Consider the following 6,975-nt stretch of genomic DNA (forward strand, 5'->3'; position numbering starts at 1 on the left):
TCTTTTTTTTTTTTTTTTTCCCAATTGTGATTTGGGTAAAAGTTTACAGAGCAAATTCACTTTCCATACAGCAGTTTACATACACTTTGTCTCATGACATTGATTACAATTTACCACAACACAACAGCTCCCCTCCCACTTCCTCCCCATAGTTACCTCTTTCCTGTGTCCACCTCTCCATGTACTCCTGCCCCCTGAGCTGTTGCCCTGTGCATACACAGCCCTTCTATTCTCCCATGACTGGTTCTTTCCAAGGAGTGTATCTTCCTGGCATTCACATTTTATTTACTCTTGAGAGAGCTCTGGTGGCTTAGTGCCTAAGGCATTTGACTACTAACCAGAAGGCGGGTGGTTCAAACCCACCAGCCACTCCTCATAAGGAAGACTGGGCAATCTACTTCTGTAGTGATACCGCCTCAGAAAACCAAGGAGGGGTCGCTATGAGTCAGATCTGACTTAATGGCAGTGAGTTTGGTTTTTGGGATATACTCTTGAAATCTAATTTTCATTCAACATGATGTTGTGACCATTCCCATGTCATTAGGTATTATTATTAATTTTTAAATTGTTTCCAAATTATTGCGAAAAATGTCAGAGATACAGAAAGTTTGAAAGGCTAGTTAAATAATTATCCTAGATTAAATCATTTTAAACATTATTTTATATTTGCTTTTATGCATATAATAAATTATTTCTATAATTTTTGCTGAAACACTTGAAAGTCTCTTGCAAACATCATGACCCAATTCTTAACTATTTCAGCATTTATCTCTTAAAAATCAGAACATTTTTTCAACCCAAAATTATAGCGACCCCCAATGGGTTTTGGGGGTGGTAAATCTTTATGGAAGTAGATTGCCCCATGTTTCCTCTGTGGAGCGGCTGGTGGGTTTGAACCACCAACTTTCTGATTAGCAGTCAAATGCCTTAGGCACTGCACCACCAGAGCTCCACCAGAACTCCTCATTACACTGAGGAAAATAACAATAATTTCCAAATATTATCAAATGTCAAAATCATGTTAAATGCTCTTAATTATCCTCCCAATGTCTTTTAAATAATTTCTTTTGGGGGAAACAAAAATCTCTTATTTGGAAACAAGATTTCAGTGTCCACACAACATTCAGAGTGTAGATATATGCACATGAGAACTATTGGAACTAAGTGCACAGCTCCCCTAGGCCTTCTGTCCCCTCCACCGGGCAGAGGAGGGGATCCTGTGCCAGGGGTCACACCTGGTGACCAGAAGTCCCCCCTCAGACAGCAGGTGTCCAAGCTACCTGACACCCAGTGGAGAACTCCTCTCCCACAAGGGTTAACAGTGAGCCTGAGCACTTTCTCTAAGAGCCCCCCCTGTCCCAGGCATTCTACCTCATAATCAAGAGGTCATGAAAGGGCCCACACACTAGAACTAGCATCCAATCACCCTAGATGCATCTCCATGGACAGAGGCCAAGTGAGAGCCCCAAACCTGGCTTCTGCCCACTTTCATCTCCCACTTCCTCACCACCAGTATCTGCCTCCAACCCACCAGGACTGATATCATGCCCCTTCCCCTGTCTGTGTTGGTCACCCCAGGTCCCTGATTACCCTGCACATCCCGATTCTGTCTTTGCTCCCATGCTTTCCCAACTCCTGATACCTTTTCACTGTGCTCTGGATTCTCAGCCTAAAATCAGCACAATCTCCTGAGTCCTGTCTCAGAATGGTCCCTTCACTGCAAGCTCTGATAGAGACCTGGGTCTCCTGAGGATGCTCTCCTTCTGAAGTGCTCCTACAGGGAGTGTCTCCTCTCCTGCAGGCCTTGTACTTATGCATGAGGGGATGGGTGGGCATCCTTGCCTCTCATTACTACTCTCAGACTTTTCTCCCTCCTGCCTCCCTAATGCCCCAGCTGTGAATCTCCTATCATCAGATGAGAGCCCCTTCCACCTTCCTTGTAGCTGTTACCTATGGACCCCAGATGATTCTCCAGATTTCTTGACTTCTCTTTTTCTTTTTTTTTTATTTTTAATTGAAGTACAAATATACAAAAGAAAACATGTGGATCTAGCAATTTCTATATGTATAATTCAGTGATGTTGATTCCGTTCTTCAAGTTGTGAAACCATTCTCACTATTCTTTTGCAAATTATTCCAGCACCATTAACATAAACTCAATGCTTCCCCAGCAAAAATTCACCCTTTCCTCCTCCCTTTTCCTCTTAGGGAAGAGGGCATGAAAAACCTGGGCAAATGAAGAAGTGGTGGGTTATGTTTATCCTAGATGAGTTCTCCTGTAGCACTAATAATATTTGGATTCTGTATATCTGTCTGAGGAGCTCTGTTGGCATAGTGGTTAAGGCATCCGCTGCTAACCAAAAGGTCAGCAGTTGGAACCCACCAGCTATTCCTTGGGAGAAAGATGAGGAAGCCTATTTCCTTAAAGATTTACAGTCTTGGAAACCCTGTGGTGCATTTCTATTCTGTTCTGAAAGGTCATTATAAGTTAGAATTGACTCAGTAACAGTGGATATGTATCTATCTGTTTTGTATAAATGAGACCATATAGTATTTGTCCTTTTGTGACTGACTTACTGCACTTTTCATAGTTTTCAATGTGATAGCCATGAAAGTGTCTTGCTGAACTCCTACCATGCACAAGGAGCTCTGGTGGTGTAGTGCATAAGGCATTTGACTAATAATCAGAAGGTTGGTGGTTCAAACTCACCAGCCACTCGGTTCCACAAAGATTTACCACCTCAGAAACCCAAAGGGGGTCACTATGAGTCATGTTGTTGTTGTTGTTATGTGCCGTCGAGTCAAACCCGACTCATAGCGACCCCTCCTTGGGTTTCCCAGGCAGTATCACTACAGAAGTAGGATTGCCCAACCTTCCTTCCAAGGAGTGGCTGGTGGGTTTGAACCGCCAGCCGTCTGGTTAGCAGGCAAGTGTCATAGGTGTCATAATTTCCCAAGGGCCTCAGTTACTGCATTTTGAAAGCCATCAAAGTGTTTCCCATGGGCTGCTCCCCATCAATGACTTAGTCAAAGATCCTTTTCTGAGAGACACGGAGTCATTTGTCAGCCGATTTCAGCTCAAGAACTCCTCTACGCCTGTGTTGAAGCTTACTTAGAGTACACAACTGTCTCAAATATATCTTCCACCCTTTTCTGCTTCTAGGACTATTGCATAGAGGGTCCCATTTGATAATAATGGCTAGGAGAATTAAAGTACCATCATGGACCCCCATTAGTAGAGAGGCATATGGGGAACAGGAAATAACTAAGTCCTATCTTAGGTCCATCCATCTCTCAGTAATTTCTCTGTGTCCATGGAACTCGGTGGTCATTTTCTTGGTTTCCAAATATATAATCAAAATAGCAGTTGGCAGAGCCCTCACATTCATTCTTTGACCTGTAGAGTAAATGCTTTGTAGTAAAAAAAGCTTAGTGGAAGCCCCTGAAAGTACCTCCTGACCTCAACAAACATTGTAAATTAAAAACAATATTGTTTCCAGGGGGAAATTAAACAGATTTTTACCACCCTCAAAGACTTAAAGGATGCAGGGGTGGTAGTATCACCATATAACCATTTAATTCACAGTCTGGCTCTTGCAAAATCTATATGGATCATGGGAGATGACAGTGAACTACTGGAAACTTAAGAGGTAGCCCCATTTGTAGCAGCTGTGCCTACTGTGGTATCTGCACACATTTACACAGTCTCTCATACATAGTATATGGCTATCAATGTGATTAATGGGTTATTTTCCATACTTATGAAGAAAAAGAATCAGAAGCTGTTCATATTCATTGAATATTCATATCCAATGCTGTGGGTTAAACAGCATTACATAGTTTTGGTTTTGCCTCAGGGCTATGTTATGAAAATGTGGAAATTTCTATCATCTGTGTTTGTCATTAGATGAACACCAGGACACAGTAACCCTCAATAACTACAGTAAGCTGCTCTAAGTCATTAGTTAAAATGAAACTCTATGAACTTGGACCTTGTTTATTTTGAAAACTGAGGAAAGAGATTCTTTCCAGTCAGTGCAAAGTGTATTAGGAGATTATTGTCATAACCCACCAGAGGGCTGTGGACCAGGATGTGGTAATCATTGATAAAAGGAATTGAAACTAAGAATAAGTAAGGCAGGCAGTCTGGTTTCCTGGTTTTCTGTGTAATTATTTCCTTTTGATATTGCTGAGTCTTTAGTAGAGTTTTGAGAGTTCTGGTCTGGCGTCTGCTGTTGGGGCCTACCTGGGGTCAGGGCCAAGCAGGAACCAGGGGAGTCACTGTTCAGAAGGCTCAAGGGGTTCCAGAGCCCCCAAGATGTGTGGTGATGGTGTCTTCTTTAATGCTGTGTCATACCCAGCAGATTGACAGGATTGTGGTGACTGACCATGGGCAATTGTGCCCTTCACGAGACAGGCTACTGTAGGAGGGAGGATAGTATGCTTGAAGTCCACCCATTACAAAAATGTGAAGGTCTACTTAGGGTCAGAGACTCTGCCCAGTCCTTTTCATTCCTGTCATAGATGATCTTCAGAAGAACTCAACAAAAAAGGCTTTTCCCTTTCTCTTTTACACAAGGCACATAGACGTTTGGTGACCTGTCCAAGTTTACACACAATCAAGATTTAAAACCAATCCATTATAACCCATTGAATTGCATTATAGCCCATTAATCCATATTGATATTAAGTAGATATATGAATAAATAACTGTGGAGAGAAGAAAAGTTGTTCTTCACTGTGCAATGCCAACTATAAAAGTAAAAGAAATAATAAAGTTTGAAAATAATTTTCCTTTTGCAATCATGATAGTAATAATGATACAGGCAAGAATCATCAGTGAATGCTAAAGCTAGTGAGTGAGTTTGTTGAAGAATAGCATATTTACATAGTTTCAAAGTGTCTCCCCATGAATTCCTGATTAATCATAATGGAGAAGAGTTATTTTAGGAGAACAGAAGGGCAGTGTTTACACTGTACTATTTTAAGAGAACAGAAGGGCAGTGTTTACATAGGGAGATAGCTCTGGGAAGCTGGGAGGTGCACAGGAATGCATAGGAAAGAAGGACACAGAAAGAGAAAACTACAGGGAGGGAATGGGAAAAGAGTAGTTACATTGTGGGGAATTACAGTCAATGTCATGAAACAAAGTGTGTATGAACTGCTGTATGGAAAGTGAATTTGCTCTGTAAACTTTCATCCAAATCACAATATCAAAAACCAAAAACCAAACTCACTGTTGAGTCACAATAAAAAAGTTTAAAGAAAGAAAAAGGAAAAAGAGTAACTATACTATTTTAAGCAAGTGATCAAAGTCAGACATCACACATAATGGAACAAACTGATATGAGTTTTTATGTAGTTTGATAAGTATGGACCAAACCAATCCTCCATGTGGGATGCTCTGAGATGGAGACAGCATCACTTCTGTAATAATCCTCCCCAGAAAGCTTAGGTTGAAGGTAATCAAGAGGAAGTGGCAGATAAAATCAAGTTGAAGGGTTTTCTATTAAATAAATGGCCTGGCCTCTACAAAATATCAAGGACATTAAAGACTTAAAAAAAAAAAAAAAAAAAAGGCTAAGGAATTTTTTCAAGTTAAAGTAGTCTGACAACTGAATCTTGGATTAGATCTAGATTGGAAGACATGCCTATAAAGAGCATTATTGTGACAATTTGTGAAGTTTGAATAAGGACACCTATGCTGATTCCAGTGCCATGAATTACTTTTAAATGGCCTTTCCAGTCATGGTCTTTTGACTCCCACAAAATGATTGGGTCGGACATTGCAAAAAGTGGTGATTGTGGCCCACCAAGGGGATTGGACAGCCTTCTAATAATGCAAATGAGGTGCATGGAACCCTTGTAGGGGATTGGTCAGTTTTGCCACTCTGTTAGGCTTAAAGGGAGCCAAGAGGAGGTGGGAACTTTATTACCATCAAGAAGAAGAACCAGGAGTAAAATGCATCCTTTGAACCCAGGGCCTACCGCTGCTGCCCAGCTCATAGCCATGGCTCAGCTGCAGGGTTTGGGGCCCTGGGGGAACCTCCTCTGGCCTGCAACCCCCAAACCCCTGGATTAGTTGTCAGGGAAGAAATGAGATTTTGGGCCAAGCTGCAGGGCCATGAGTGCAGGGTTGAGGGTGGCAGGCACCGGGGCCGAGGGAACTAGATCGAACTTCCGGGGACTTGGGTCGCCAGAGGAGATGATAGAAAGCTGCAGGGTGCCTGGGATCTGAGAGAGTGGGGCTGCTGCAAGGTTGGTCCTCAGGGCCAGGAGGTTGACAGGAAGAACTTGAGGGTTGGGGACGGGGAAAGGGTCTCCTGCTCTTAGGATCCAGGGGAATGAGGGTCAGATGCCAGGACCAGGCTCACCACTGAGGTTGTTTTAGCCCATAATGGTCTTCAGACTCCAAGCTACTTCCTGCGCACCACCTTCCAGGACAAGGTCTCTTTGGCTGCCAGTAGCAGGACTAGCTTCTCATCCATGGGCTGAAGGCCTTTGGGCCTGGTGCTGTGGCTCTTGCTATGTTAGGAGATGACGAGTTGGCCATCCAGGTAGCTAAGGGCTGTGACCGCAGGCTGCCCGGGGCTGGACTCAGACACAGCAGTGAGATCGTTCAGCAGGGCTGACTGTCTTAATATCTGCCCTTAACTCTCCTTTTCTCAGCACCCAGGAAACCCCCTATGCCTGTTCCTAAACATAGTTTACACACCAAACTCCTAACTCGACCCTTTCCAGTTCTCTCTCCTCCTCCTCCTTCACATTGACTGCAATCCCTTCCTTCTCCCCTGATTAACATCCCATTTCTTCTCCTTTCACCTTTCGAGAGCTGCCCTCCTTCCTGTACCTGTTGCTCCAGATTTTTCTGCTGCCCAGACCCCAGGATTGGAGACTCACAGGGCTGATTGCTGGGATGAGCGGCCTCTACTCCTAAAAACAGCAACAAGAGCAAAAGACAGGATCCAGGTGTCC

Source organism: Orycteropus afer, unplaced genomic scaffold (assembly GCF_000298275.1).
Source record: "Orycteropus afer afer isolate SDZICR_OR568_19922 unplaced genomic scaffold, OryAfe1.0 scaffold00294, whole genome shotgun sequence".
Classification (NCBI taxonomy): Eukaryota; Metazoa; Chordata; class Mammalia; order Tubulidentata; family Orycteropodidae; genus Orycteropus; species Orycteropus afer.